The following is a 16,742-nucleotide window of genomic DNA, read 5'->3' as shown; positions in this document are numbered from 1 at the left end:
ACAATTAGGTTAATCAAAATCTTTCTTGAATGGTTAATAGTTAATCTCTTAGTCTTCAGAGAGATCCAAGAAGGGAGATTAGGTTGGAAACAAAGCACTCTGAGATTTGTAATGCTGATATTGTAATCCTTTTTTTCATTAACAATATGAACAACAATTGTTAAGATCAATGTGTTATTTTACTTCTTAACACTGTAAGTCTTTAGCTTACCTAGTAGATCGGCAAGGGCCCACCGAAGCCATCAAGGCAAGTTTTCCCTTTGTTTAAGTTATTAAATAGTTTAGTCTTTCCAGTTTTATTTTACGAGTGATGCTTTCGTAGTTCAAATTGTATTTGTGCTATAGATTTAATGATTAATTGTTTGAAGTACACGTCAGATAAAATTTGAGATCTCACCATTCACCTACATGCGCCACTAGTGAAGACTTATATTTCCTGTACTAATTTTGATTGTCTTGTTTAAATGCATTGAATTGATTAAGAGTAACAGGAAACGAAGTTAGATCCATCTTGTTATTTCATGAGCCTATAAATGGAGATTTGTAACGCTGATATTGTAATCCTTATTTTTCATTAACAATATGATAGCAATTGTTAAGATCAATGTGTTATTTTACTTCTTAGCACTGTAAGTCTTTAGCTTACCTAATAGATCGGCAAGGGCCCACTTAAGCCATCAAGGCATGTTTTCCCTTTGTTTAAGTTATTAAATAGTTTAGTCTTTCCAGTTTTATTTTACGAGTGATGCTTTCATAGTTCAAATTATATTTGTGTTATAGATTTAATGATTAATTGTTTAAAGTACGCGTCAGATAAAATTTGAGATCTCACCATTCACCTACATGCGCCACTAGTGAAGACTCATATTTCCTGTACTAATTTTGATTGTCTTGTTTAAATGCATTGAATTGATTAAGAGTAACAAGAAACGAAGTTAGATCCATCTTGTTATTTCATGAGCCTATAAATGGAGATTTGTAATGTTGATATTGTAATCCTTTTTTTCATTAATAATATGAACAGTAATTGTTAAGATCAATGTGTTATTTTACTTCTTAGCGCTGTAAGTCTTTAGCTTACCTAGTAGATCAGCAAGGGCCCACCAAAGCCATCAAGGCAAGTTTTCCCTTTGTTTAAGTTATTAAATAGTTTAGTCTTTCCAGTTTTATTTTACGAGTGATGCTTTCGTAGTTCAAATTGTATTTGTGCTATAGATTTAATGATTAATTGTTTGAAGTACACGTCAGATAAAATTTGAGATCTCACCATTCACCTACATGCGCCACTAGTGAAGACTCATATTTCCTGTACTGATTTTGATTGTCTTGTTTCAATGCATTGAATTAATTAAGAGTAACAAGGAGCAAAGTTAGATCCAGCTTGTTATTTCATGAGCCTATAAATGGAGGAGCTTGTTCCCTGATTTAGAATATTCAACTGCGGTACTTGAGCATTGTCTGGTTTTTCATTAATTGTGTGACAAAACGAATTACAGTTTGTAGAATGAAGTGTTAGTTTGTAATACTCACTATCTAGACGATAGTGTAGAAAACAACAAAACTTATCTATTGTCAGCACATATAGTGCATTAGCTCTACTTATTATGATTCCCAGGTCGATAATTAAGTATCGAGGTAATCACTCAATAAAAGAGTATTATCATATATAATATATATACATGATGCCATAACAAATTACCAGTTTTTCATTAATTGTGTGAAAAAATGAATTACAGATTGTAGAATGAAGTGTTAGTTTGTAATACTCACTATCTAGACCATAGTGCAGTAGACAACAGAACTTATCTATTGTTAGCACATATAGTGCATCAGCTCTACTTATTATGATTCTCTGGTTGATAATTAAGTATCGAGGCAAACACTCAATAAAAGAGTACTATCATATATAATATATATACATGATGCCATAACAAATTACCAGTTTTTCATTAATTGTGTGGCGAAATGAATTACAGTTTGTAAAATGAAGTGTTAGTTTGTAATACTCACTATCTAAACCATAGTGCAACAGACAACAGAACTTATCTATTGTCAGCACATATAGTGCATCAACTCTACTTATTATGGTTCCCTGGTCGATAATTAAGTATCGAGGCAAACAGTCAATAAAATAGTATTATCATATATAATATACATACATGATGCCATAACAAATTACCAAAACAATTCCCTCTGACAAAAATAGCCTAGAATATAATGACTATACAATCATATTGTGATTCCATCACAAGTATCCAAAACGATTCGCCCTTTGATTAATCACGAGTTAAAATAATCTATACAAAGTAAAGAATTTCAATCACAAAAGTTTCTTTATACACAACAATATGAAATAATTTCCTTATAAGACATATTCAATGCTTTAATAATTGCAATTATATCAATCATCTTAAAATGGTAATGATAGAAATAATTTAATTTAACACATTATTATACATCAAATTTGGATATCAGAACCCCCATCCCCTTTGTAATATTCTCTCACACGACCATTTATACTGATACTAACTGGAGTTAATTGCACAATGCCTCATCTACACACATCGGTTAAATATAGTAAAATCACAGGGCATGACTGTTTCATTATTTTCAGTCATCTTTCAATCATCTCAAAATTTTTGGGCATTCGCTAAAATTGCTTGTATGGTTTCTTTTTTCATCTGAGAATAAGAGATTATTGTATTAAAGTGGCCCAGTAAAGAATCTGAAAGGACCCTTGACCCTTGAATGCCCGTAAACTTTACTTCGCATAAGCCCCCAAAATAAGCCTAGACAGTTGCATCCAGTGATATAGAAAATGGAATAAGCATCAAAATAATGACGAGGATTCACAACGCCTAGAACCCTTGATATTCGATCAGTACAAAAAACTCAGCAAGAATCCTTCTTTGCAGCTCCTATAGTTTAAAATCCACGCACATTACAAACCTCTTGTGTGAATTAAATTTCAACATCTTCACATGAAATACTATTGGCAACCATCACATATAACTAGATTGTCTTAGGCACCTTCATAAATTCAAAGTTATGCTGAGAAAGTTAGGTGTATTGATCATTTGATAGCAATATTTATTATCACCAAGTCAACAGCTTAAAGCACACGAATGTCACCTCCTAAAGAAATAATTAAAGGAGTAGTCTAACTAGGCGGAGGAATTGCCCAGTTTCCGGGGCCGCCCAGAAAAACTTCCGGCTCCGGCAATCGGGAATTCCCTCTGCCACCCTCCACCACTTTCGCCAACTCCGCATTCCTTCACCACCCTTCCGCATTAACTCCGACTGGTATCTGTCTAACAGATCCTCCCTTTCGGATGATTCAGGGTCATGTCGCATCGCGGGCGTCTGCATCTGGTTGGTGAAATTCAAACTGAGGCCTCAACCACGCGCGGAGGGCCCATCGCGCACCTTCAGAACTTGCAACCAGACAGAGCTCACAGATACTGCGAATTCTGCAATTTTCACATCTCACAGAGATACACCAGGTTCTGCATTTTTCCTGCACAGGTCACGTTGCTAAACCAGATTATTAAAGATCGCATATGGACCTCCTGTGGGTCAACCTATTGCTGGGCCTGCTAGTTCTGTTGTTGGTACTCCCATCATGATTCCTCCTGGACATGTTCCTTATGTTTCAAGTGGACTTTTTCCAGGATCAGTAGTTCCTGGTACTCCCATGAATGTTGTGCCAGTTGCATATGCCATTTCTCAGCCAACAATGCATCAATAGAAAGAATGCAATTGCTCAAAACTTAAAAGCGAGGGACTGAATCTAACTTGTACATGTAAGTGTGCTCTTTATGTTCCCTTATCGTGTAATGTAGGAAGCAGCACTGCTCTGTCAACAAATCTGTATATGCTGGAAAACTTGTTTATTATGGGCATTAAGGACCATGTGTTTTAGAGGTGAAAGAGTTCAAGATGTTCTTCTATACAAAAGAGTGTTTGAGATGAAATTCACTATATCTCTGTGTCAGATATTGATTGATAGAATTGGAGGCAATGGCCTTGATTTTCCTTCAAATCTGGTGCAGTTTTAGAAATCAAGAAGCTGTCAACCTAAGGTCAATAACCTCAAACTTCATGAACAAGTTATGTATATTCAATATTGACTGATTGGTACACGGTGCACTGAAATGTCAATTTCATTTGATAATTTTATTTGTCTTTTAGAAACAATGAAACTGAGTATTGTAATACAGTTCAGGAAGTTTGTAGGTTTGCCATTTCAAATTTAAGCGTAGTCATGATTATCATTTTGCTTCCATGGAAGAAAGGTTGTATCTGTGATAGGTCTCTGTGGTGTTGATGTGTCTCCATCGTTCATGCTACTGATATCATGAATACTAGACCATCTTTTGTCTCTGTTTGCAAAGTTTAGACGGTTATAATATTTCTGAGCATGACTAGCCACCTGGGTAGGAGTCCTAGATATAACGCAATTTCTGGAGATGCTATGCCAGTCACTTTTACGAAACTTGTCCAGTCCAAGCAGAAATAACTTGCTTCAGCAAGAACATGATGTGCATAACTCAGTTAAAAAGTTCAACCAGGCATACTCTATGACCTCCTTCCCTATCCTAAAACTTTTATGACAGACCTTTCCATTCCTATTATTATGGCACTCAACTGCACTTTTAACAGATCTTTACTACATTTTACAGCAAGTGTTCAAGGAAAAGAACAAATAAACATGTGGATTACTATTTGCCATAAACAGTGCCTAAGCAGGCATCCTGCATCTGTCTATAGATGACGGTGCCCATATTCAGTAGAGTCTGCCATCATCACTGGAGCATATATTGCTTATGCCCATAGCAACTCCTCAAGATTGGAGGAGTGACCAATAGTTCCCGCAACATCAATAGAACAAACCTACCTTACCAAGACCACATAGAAAATACATAGCAGGTTGCATCAATGCAACAGATATTGAAACTCAAGACAAGAAACAAGAAAAGCCACCCACCAAACATTATGTTGATCCTGCTTTGTCCAGAAGAAAAGAATAAATTCAAGGTGGCAATGAAGTTGGGAATGAGTTTGTGCCAACTGGCCAACTTTGATAATGTTGCGTATAAAATATAATCCCAAATTTATTCAAGCAGAGCCTACTTTTGAACACAAATTGGTACTGAAGTTTATATATCTGACTTTGCATGTCTAAACTAGCTCAATTATTTACTCAATAAAGGGGCATTTCCTATCTCAACAAAGAATGGCCAACAGATAAATAGGTGTCAAAGCAATTTCAGGATCAATAAAAAGGATTTACTGTCCTGAAGCATCTGAGGGGATTCTAAAGTTCGGTTAACGAACAACTTTTGCCTAGCATGAATCAATCTCACAGCTCACTCGAATATATATGCATGAAAGAATACATATTGATGCACATACAACAACCCAATGACTCATCAATACAAACCAAGATTTTGACAGACTTACATAAATTCAGAAAAGTTCATGCAACTTTTAAGCATTCATAGCATCAGAGGCATGATCCAATTCAAATTGTGAACAAAATACAAAGAGGAATACTCTAGAAAAATTCAAAATTGTTATTAAGATAGAATCTACAATGCAGCCATATGGTAGGTAACTCATTACAAAAAATGCAGAAAATTGCAAGACTGAAAGAGACAGTTTGTAGGATAATTATCTCCATATTTGGCAGAACATACAATGTTTTCCAATTGAACTCGTTGGAAGTTCGGTTAACGAACAACTTTTTCCTAGCATGAATCAATCTCACAGCTCACTCGAATATATATGCATGAAAGAATACATATTGATGCACATACAACAACCCAATGACTCATCAATACAAACCAAGATTTTGACAGACTTACATAAATTTAGAAACGTTCATGCAACTTTTAAGCATTCATAGCATCAGAGGCATGATCCAATTCAAATTGTGAACAAAATACAAAGAGGAATACTCCAGAAAAATTCAAAATTGTTATTAAGATAGAATCTACAATGCAACCATATGGTAGGTAACTCATTACAGACAATGTAGAAAATTGCAAGACTGAAAGAGACAGTTTGCAAGATAATTATCTCCATATTTGGCAGAACAGACAACGTTTTCCTATTGAACTCGTTGGATTTTCATGACTTCGTCAATTGATTTTGCCTTTATGGAATAGCATATGATAGCATAGTAGATTGTTATGTTATTTTAAACATGCCCTCTTCATGATTTGTCGATGTTCACTGAACGATGTTCTGTCCTTTTATGCTTGTGATAAAGTGTTAACTGTCCTATTGCCCAAATCAACGTCGGTTGTTATTTTTTAGTTGTGTGTTCGGTGAAAGTGTTTATTTTGATCTTGTGTGCTCATGTATATATGCGTGTTGATGTTCTTGGTCACATATAGTTTATGGTCTGCTAGGATAATGATGGTGTTGATTAATTTTCAAAATTTTAACGTTGATGCTCTTTTTTTTAGGTTGTTCTACAATTCTGCTTCCAACCAGGATTGTCCATGCATTGAACCTCAATGTGGAAGACATAAATTCTCAGCCAATCACACAATGTGGTCTTTTTCCGAGCATGCAATTCTCATCCAAGCACAAAATGTGGTCTTTTACCAAGCACACAATGTTTATCTATACAGATATTTTTTTGTTGTAAAACGCATCATGGAAGTGATGGTCATGGTTGAAGGCTTGTATTTTATCTAGTCCATGGTTTTCCAACTTCCAGTTGTACAGCAAGTGATAAAGTTGTGATAGATTAATTTAGCTTTTGTATAAGCATCATTACATGAAATGATGCTCTGGAAGCATGAGGGAAGTATTATTCAATATTGTGGCAGTTTCCACGGCCTTGAGGAAACAGTTCTAGCATTTTGTAATAAATTGAATATAATGAAATCCATTGCAGTGAATTTCTTGCTAGCAATATGTTATATCTCCAACATGAGCTTTTTTCATCATTTTTTTTTATATTCTGGAGTACCCAAAAATGTATTTATGTTGGATTCATTCTGAATCCAAATGAATCCATCTTCCCCAGAATAATGAGTCCCGAGGAAATCATAGACATCTCTGCATTGTCATGAATTTGACATGGCTTAGGCCCAGAGCTGACATTGGTTCTAACAAAATTTATAAACTTTTCCTATGAGGATGTTCTTCTAAAGCCATGTCTTCATGGATAGGCAGTAGCTACAAAAGTGGAAATCAACTCAGAAATCAAACAAATTTAATGCTTTTTCACATGCATTGGTGTACATTGTAAACAGAATAGGGATCAATGGTTTGACAATCGAAAATCAAATAGAGCTGAACGTGCAACTGTAAAATCAATATGGGATCTTTTATTAGAAACTAAATATTGACATGTTTCATCAGGCTTGTTTGTGTTGGATCATGGCATTTAGAAATCGAAGTTATCCCTTCTGAACAGATATTGAAGGAAAAAAAGGGAACTCCTAGATCACCTGAATAACACCTTCCTCCAAACCATTTCTGACTCGCATGTCCTGGACTGCACTGGCAAAGAGACTTGCAAATTTTTCATAGATACCTGCAAATGAAATGGATATTGACCACCATAAAGACGGATAATGGATGAACTAGAGTAATTCTAAATTGCCAAAATGGCCATGCTGAGCAACCAGACATTGCAAATACTAACATTTAATGACTTCAAAGTGATTCAATATAGTTATGTTGGTCAAATTTTAATTTATAGAGTATTTCATACAGGGAAGATAGAGCAGTTTGCATAAAACATGAGATTCAGGATATGCAATCTGTTTCAAAGGTAATGAAGCAATCAGGCTGCAAGACCATGGAGCAACTAGGATATATAATTGCTATTTAATTCTTAAAGAGAAGATATGATTGTAAACAAATCTATCTGTCATTATAGAATCAACAATTGCAGATGGAGGAGCATGCCCTCTATTCAGAGCGATAGCACTAATAATTATACATTTAAGAACTATTATTAGAAACATGATTTTAGGTAAGTAAACAATAATAACAAATAATTGAGTTTATAAAGTTACGTTTTAGGTGAGCCTTTTTTAGAGCATCCATGAAGATAGAGTAAAGATCCCTATTTGATTGGCTGGATTCCACTCATTGAGATAAACAGAGAAATGAGAGAAATTTATCTGTAATGTAACCAATACACTCTGTGCTTTGTTGAGGATATCGAGTACTTCTTGAAACCACCAATTTCACTCCAAAATTGTTTCTCTGATATCATTCCTCACTGTCCTGCTATTAATTAGTTAACACAAGCAGACATGAGAATATATACTTATGAAAGAATATTTAATCAATAAGTCACAATGGCATCATAGATTATGTATGTGGCCTTACACATGCAAACAAGACTTAATAAACCAGAAAATAAAAATCCATAACATAAACAACATTAATTCATCACAATTCGCAGATACATTCATGAAGATTTACCTAGCTAGAAATTGTCCACAAAGTGGCCATAGAAAAAGGATGTTCCACTAAACCATAGTCTCCCTACTACACCACTTTCATTTGCAAAAGAAGCCAGCTTCAATCTGAGGCTACGAATCCACAAGAGTGAACTTTTACAATTTGCAGAGACATTCATGAAGATTTACCTAGCTGGAAATTGTCCACCAAGTGGCCATAGAAGAAGGATGTTCCACTAAACCATAGTCTCCCTACTGCACCAATTCCCTTTGCAACAGAAGCCAGCTCCAAGCTGAGGCTACGAATCCACAAGAGTGAACTTTTAGTGTGGCTAGCTATAATTCTCTTCTCGCAATCCAATTCCTAGGTTCACAGATAATAGTTACAACTACAATGGTCCCAATCCACGGCCCTTTTTCCCTGTCAGCTTGCACAACCCAATGAATGGAATCACCTTTTTTTCTCTGTAGTCCCTCAAACTATTCTTCTCTCCAAATTTTGACACAAACTGGCAAGGAAATCTGTACAGAATTCCTATTATTGTAATTTATGGAAGATTTCTACAAATATATACGAATATGTATTGAATAATGAAGAATTGATAGGATGATAAGAATGATGATTACAATGAGACTTGTGACAGTATACTTATATGCATTGTCTAGATGTAGCTACATCATTTCCAGTGAACATGGGCAACCATTCTTCATACTTGTCATGTAATTTATGGGGATATCCCTGAATGGCACTCATGTCAAGGGGGCTTGTAGACACTAGTAAGCCATTGTGGCTGAGAAAGAAAGGGCTATTGAAGCGGGCTTTTCTTGTGCGAGAGCCTTGAGTTACAGGAGTCTTCAAGATAGCCTTCCTTTTAGGAGGAAGGAATGTTTTGCTAGGCCTGCTACCAGAAGATCCTCAATGGAATAAGACTTGGGAGTTGCCAGATGAGAAATTAGTCATCCTACTAAGAAGTTTCCTAATTCTGGTGCTTGGTATCTTCCATTATTAATGTAGAGCCTTTTAGTTTTGAGGCGGTAGCAGGTGAGAGAGTATGGTAGGATACCATGGCAGAGGACTACAAATTCATCCTAAAGAATGATGTCGGTTAGATGGTATTGAGACTAGTAGAGAAGCCAATGATTGATTCCAAGTGGTGATTGACTACACTAAACCTAACCCTAGGTCCCTGCTAATGCTATTTAAAGAGGTCCCCACCCTCCATTTCACTCATACAATTCATTGAGGAATTTGGAATTTTTGAGTTGAGCCTTGGGTTGATTTGGAGTGTTTTTTGAACTCTTGAAGGGTTGTTTTGAATAATTTGTTGGGCTTATTTGGAGAGTTTTTGAGCTGAGTTTCTTGGGCTGATTTGGACCTGATTGTAGGGTTTATTTTAGAATTTCCCGGGCTAGTTTCGAGGTGATTCAAGGGTTGATTTTCATAATTTCTTGGACTGTTATGAAAATGTTTATCCGGCTGTTAGGAGGTGTTAGTTACTATATAGTCATGTTGAAGATGTAGATGATGAGAATTCAAATGATTCTCTCCTATGATTAGATTGTAGAGTCTAGAGTATATACTATATTTAATATTTATTAATTAATACTATTTTTATTTTTAGACTCTAGAGGCCATTCAAAGCCTCTTTGTTGTTGTGTTTTGGTTCAGATTGGATTGCACTTAGTGTTATATTGGTTATATGCATCTTCGCTATATACTTGAAAAACTTTTCATATTTGTATATAATGGTTTGGATTCACATGGATGCTTATTAGATGCTACCATCATTAAATCACTATTACATGCATTCATGTAAGGAGGAGAGCTTCACAATTTTGTCTCTTCCCACTGTAATTAAAAATATCATATGTAGAATTTGATTTTGATTGTAAATAGAATATATAGGGTGTGCACAATGCTAGGAGACTACAATGATAGGATACTTTTATCAGTGCCGTTCCCACACTCTACAATTTTGAGACCGATATGAAATGAAGAACCTTTATTTGTTGATGAAGAAACCTTTACTCTGTCTTTTAAGCAACGTGTGACAATGAGGCCCTGCTGTAGGATGAAGGGATACCCTTCCTAATTCTTCTCCTGCTGTAAGAGGTTCATAATTGCTAAAATAGGAATTCATGTAACAAATGATGGATTTCTCCACTGTTGGACTGCTCTTACATTACAAGTATTCAATGATTGTTTTGAAGAGAGTTCCACTGAGTATTGATTTAAAGTCTACTTCTCATACTTAACAGAACTTCTTTAGGTGACATGACACATATGTAATCTTTATCAATCTAGTGGTAGGCTTGGTTGGGACTTCAAGTATGCGTATAAGCCACCTACAGTTAATCCAATTCCATGCATATTCTGGAAGAATTTTGCAATTTGGGCACTGATTCAAGTGTTGTTCTTCAACTTTGACCAAGTCCACAGAAATTATACGACTCAAACAAACCTCAATATTGCCAGATCCAAATAGGAGCTAGTTGCCTATAGCAAGGCCTTGAATGCCCTACAAAACTAGAACAGTCCCTAGGAGACTACAATGATAGGATATTTTTTATCAGTGCCCTTCCCACACTCTACAATTTTGAGACCGATATGAAATGATGAACCTTTATTTGCTGATGAAGAAACCTTTACTCTATCTTTTAAGCAACATGTGACCATGAGGCCCTGCTGTAGGATGAAGAGATACCCTTCCTAATTCTTCTCATGCCGTAAGAGTTTCATACTTGCTGAAATAGGAATTCATGTAACATATGATGAATTTATCCACTGTTGGACTGCTCTTACATTACAAATATTCAATGATTGTTTTGAATAGAGTTCCACTGAGTATTGATTTAAAGTCTACTTCTCATACTTAACAGAACTCCTTTAGGTGACATGACAAATATGTAATCTTTATCAATCTAGTGGTAGACTTGGCTGGGACTTCAAGTATGCATATAATCCACCTACAGTTAATCCAATTCCATGCATATTTTGGAGGAATTTGGCAATTTGAGCACTGATTCAAGTGTTGTTCTTCAAATTTGACCAAGTCCACAGAAATTATACGACTAAAACAAACCTCAATATTTCCATATCCAAATAGGAGCTAGTTGCCTATAGGAAGGCTTTGAATGCCCTACAAAACTAGAACAGTCCATAGGAGACTACAATGATAGGATATTTTTTCTTAGTGCCCTTCCCACACTTTACAATTCAATTTCTTGCAAAACTCAGATCCTGGTCTAGTCTCAAATTTGGCTGTGTCTATCCATATTGATTCAAATATCATTTTTGGACTATTTTTTCTTATTCCATCATACAAAATCCCATAAATATCATGAATTCATATAAAGGTAAGGTAAAATTTGATCTATTGTCAATATTATTTTTCTGAGGAGAATCTAGAAGTATACATTAAAACAAGACAAAAAAAAGTGTGAGATGCAATTCTAAACTTTGTTAAAGTGGGCCATGATAGTATGCTCACCCTTTCAACAATAGTTTCCAGATGTTTCATGATAACCACACTATCTTTCCTCGCACATCCGGATTTTATGGCAGGCTTTTGCTCTGCATCTCGCAGGTCTAATGTTAATAATGCAGATATGTAGTCTCGCCATTTTCAAATTAGGATTTGAAGATGGGGAGTTATGAGGTTTGTGAGCAATATGATTCGCCCCAGATCGTTCAAATTGAAATCTGAGCAACAGAAATAGCAATCCGAGCATTTCTTAGTTGGCAAAATACCGATGAGCGTCACTGCAAATGGGTCAATTTGATTATACTCCTCAGGAAATGGCGATCTTTTCTTAGATGAGTGAGAATTAGGAAGCTTATGGCTGGCAGGCTATGGCTATATGAAGCCTAACAAAGCGATACACCATACATCTTGTTTCATTTTATTCTATTTGGCACTACTACATATACAAGCAGTTATTTCTAGAGGAACCTAGTTGTGCCAGAGTCTAGTTGTCCTCTGCCACCAGCGCAAAGACTTCAATGTGAACTTAACCAGAAACTATAAATGTCCTATTTCGTTTGATTTTCTTGAAATATCACTACCTCTATGGATATGACTGTAAAAATCAGCCTTGGAGCAAGTTGTGCTTTGTGTAAAAAGTTGCATAAAACATTCAACCCTTGCCCCCAATAGATGGAATTGAACAAAGTTACCAAACTTGTTTTCATGAAGCCAAAACTTCTCTAAGTTACCAAACTTGTATTAATGAAGTTAGAACTGTATCTATGCGATTTTTTTGTTTTACTAATTAAGGACCAAACAGTCTAACGCGAATCCTACAAGCCAAACTAACAGGGGACCAAAAATAGCTTTTGGCCATTCTACACCTTAGATTACTGAGGGTCTAACCAGTAAACACTTACCAAATCTGGGCCATTAATCAATGTGTTGAACCATTCCACACAAAATCAAACACCATATAAAACTTTGCCAATGAAACAAATCCCTACATTAGCCCTATTTCAAGTGAATCTCAGCAGGGAGTGAATGCCCCAACGACTAAAGCCCTGGATCCTTGCCTTATTGCATATAGCTAGAACGAGGGACTATGCAGAATGTTGTCCACAAACAACAAAACCTTCTCACTTTCTAAATAGGGCAGACAACAGTTTAATGAGAAATAATTGGTAATTGCAATGTATGTCACCTTGATCAGTGCTAGAGTCATACAAAACAAAACTGTTGCAAATAGCTAAATCCCTAATCCCACGTTTTTCATAGGAGGAGAGACAGGATGAAAAAGAAGGGTTTCCTTAATAAAAACTGGATATTGTGGGCCAAACAAATGTAAGAAAAACAATAGCTACCATAAAACGACATGAATCTAAAAGAGCTCAATAAACCAAAATCTTCTCCACTCCAGAAACTCGCTTGTTCTTCTGCGGAAACCCTAAAAAATCCAAAATACATAAAACAAACCATAAAAAGCCTTGAAGGAATAGAGCTGGAATACCTATTCTGCCATGGCTGCAGGAATTCAAGACTTCTAACTTCGCATTTCAAGGCCTCGGCCGCTCCCGCTCCTACCTGAGAAGTTACAACATTTTCGATGGAAAGATGTCGATTTCATTTTTCTCGCCAGCGTTATGAGGGAGGATTTCTTCTGCTTCATCATTGTGATGGTCTTTTTCTGCGCATGAGGTGGAGGTTCAGAGCTCGAGTATAGGCATAGCCCTTGTTGGCAGTGCGAGCCAAGCACATGTCAGCAGCGAAATCGCTGGCCGTGCGTCCGTCCTGCTTCCTCATTAACCGTTCAGTTTTGGATCGGGATTGGATCAACGATCACAATTCATTCAATCGTCTAACACCAAAAATCCATGGTCAATAATAAGACACGGGGGCGGCTGGGGCAATTCATTTCAAAGGGAAACGCCTTACGGCGTAATTATATATATGTAATTTACTTTATATATACTTGTGTACTATTTTTTCTATTTATTCATTCAACTAAATCAACAAATGCACAACCGAGCTACTAACCGTAATTGAAATTAAAAATAAAAAAAATTAATAAGAAATGAAAAAATTAAAAAGACGGGTCATCTAAAGATAAAATTTGATACGGTAAAATTATCTTCATTTATCAATTATGATATTACATATATACAACAAATGTTGTCTCAAGATAGGGAAACTATCTTGGACACACAATTAATTGGTTGAGAGGATATCTCAACAACACACCAATCTATGGACATATATATATAACCACTCCTATAGAATAGGAACAAACTCCTTTAGATAGAAGTCAGAACTGAGACAAGTAGGAATTGCATTTTCCAACACTCCTCCTAAATGACTACATGTCTCGATATCAATTTGCAAGATCTACATCTGGTTCAGTCTTGCAATTACACCTTGTACCGTGTTCATGCAAATGTTGATGTCCATATAAAAGAACAACCATCTATCGGAATGCATGGGTTCCCAACCACTGCAACCGCTAGTCTACTAGGAAGTTCTTCACATGCATGGTTCATCCAAGCTCTAGATGAACTCCCCTTAAATATAAAATTTCACCTCATAGAATCTAAAACCAATATGGCTCACCCAAGTGTATCCATCCCACATGACACACTCTTCCAGGGTGTTAAAACTCTCTAATAGAGGGAACATATAACAAAGGGACATGCATGCCTCTCTAGGCCCTACAACAAGTACATAAAACATTTTAGGACCACAACTAACCATTACAGAATAATATATGACATCTAGATTTTTTCTTATTACAATATGTGACTCATACTTTATCATGGTCATGAGTCTATTCTACAAAGACAGACAAACTTTCACCACACCATTCATTTGTTGGAACGCATCACTGTTTTTCCACTTGAATATCATAGGCTTTGTACTTTTGAGTCTTTGGCATCTTCATTTTTAGCTTTGGCAAGTTGGCCTTGGTCTCCATGTTTTACTTGTCATCAGTTAGAGTTGCGAATTATAACAAAATGACTTCATATTGAGGTTGCAAATCTAAATATGTATACAAATTTCCAAGACTTATTGACTTTTACCCATACAAAAAACAATACCAAATAACAATATAAGCACAAACGATAACAATAATCCAATATGAATTTTACAAATGAAGAACAACTCACATGCAAACATTCAACATAGGGCCACACCATTCATTATTGCAGATAAACCACCCCAAACTTCAACTCACGAGAACACCACCCACACTGCTTTTGTGGGAAAATCTAAGATCATACACTGCACACTATCTTCGATCCAATCCCTATCATATCACTGACAACATGTCGCTTCATGTTTCTTCACGAATAGGCATGAGTAGCACCATTGCAACTGCTTTCTAGTTTACACTTCGACGAGCAACAATTTGTCACCATTGCTCATGCACTCAACCTCAAGGACATACAATCACCAATTTCTTATCTAATCAACTCTTCAATCTCAATCATAAGGGCTTTCAACCAACAAAGGCTTAGCTCTACCACCAAAGCTTTTGAATCAACTGCCAAGGCCCTGCACTATCACTAAGGGTCAAGATTCATTCACTAAGGCTTTCGAATCAGCCACCAAGGCTTTGCACTGCCACTAAGGCTCATGATTCAACCACTAAGGCTTTCGAATCTAGCCACCAAAGATCTTCATTGCCACTAGGGCTCTCCAACCACCAAGGCTCAATTTTCCCACTAAGGTAGTCACTTCAGCCACCAAGGCTCGCCATCTCCTCTCCAAAGCACGCAACAACGCATAGGTCAGATCTTCAGTTACGTCGCCACAGTAACGCGGCTCACACAACAAATATCTGCACCAATGTCAACTCTCCGTCATCGTCAACTGACATATGGTACCGAAACATTGGGCTTCCAAGCATACCTCCTCATGCTGACTGCCTAGCTACAACAATGAACAATCACTGTCGAGCTAATCTCCTCACACTTGCCCAGATCGGGAAGCTCACCACATTGCATCAAGAATATCAGAAATTTTCTTTGAATATGAGTGAAGATTGATTTGCATTAGGGGAGTTTTGCAATCTAAAATGGACCTCCTAAAGAACTTATAAAATATTAATGGAAATAATAAAATAAGATTAGATTACATCATTAAATCTTAAAGGGAAAAAAGAAAAAACTGGTTTTTCAACTTGTATTTTCAACTTATCTCCCATTGGGTTGGCTTCGGGAACACTCGTTGGATGCATAACTTGATTCCTCATCCAACGAGTACATATGTTGCATACTTTAGATGAGCCCTGCTACACGAAAAATGAGAAATACATGAAAAATGTGATTGCAATCACTTTTTTTCATGTATTTTTCATTTTTCATATAGTAGGGCCCATAAAAAGTATGCAACATGGGTACTCCTTGGATGATGAACTAAATTTTTCATCCAATGAGTATTCCCGCTCGAAATTTGTGTAAAAACTTAAGGAGATAAGTCTAAAATACAAATTGAAAAAGTAGTTTTACTATTTTATTATTTTTTAATCTTTTTCACTATTTTACCCCAAAAATGGTGAATCATCCCTCATGGTTGAAATCATCATCTTGAATCCTATTGGTTCTTATAAATTTTATTTTGGTTGTACATTTTTCTTAGGAGGCCCATTTTAGACCTCAAAAATTCTCTAATGCTTCTACATCCCAATCTCTGCACAACCCAACCCATTCAAATCTTCATCATACAATATTCACTGTCATGCCTTCCTCATATCTGGTTGTTAATCATCCCTACAAATAAATTTGGCTATTATTGGGATGACCAATTCCAACACAGACACAAATGTGTGACAATAGTTGACCTA

This window comes from Pinus tabuliformis, chromosome 5_2, assembly GCF_031772625.1.
Source record: "Pinus tabuliformis cultivar Carrire ecotype Pingquan chromosome 5_2, CPIR1, whole genome shotgun sequence".
In the NCBI taxonomy this organism is placed as follows: domain Eukaryota; kingdom Viridiplantae; phylum Streptophyta; class Pinopsida; order Pinales; family Pinaceae; genus Pinus; species Pinus tabuliformis.
The sequence above is the reverse complement of the archived record's forward strand: the minus strand, read 5'-3'. Positions refer to the sequence as shown.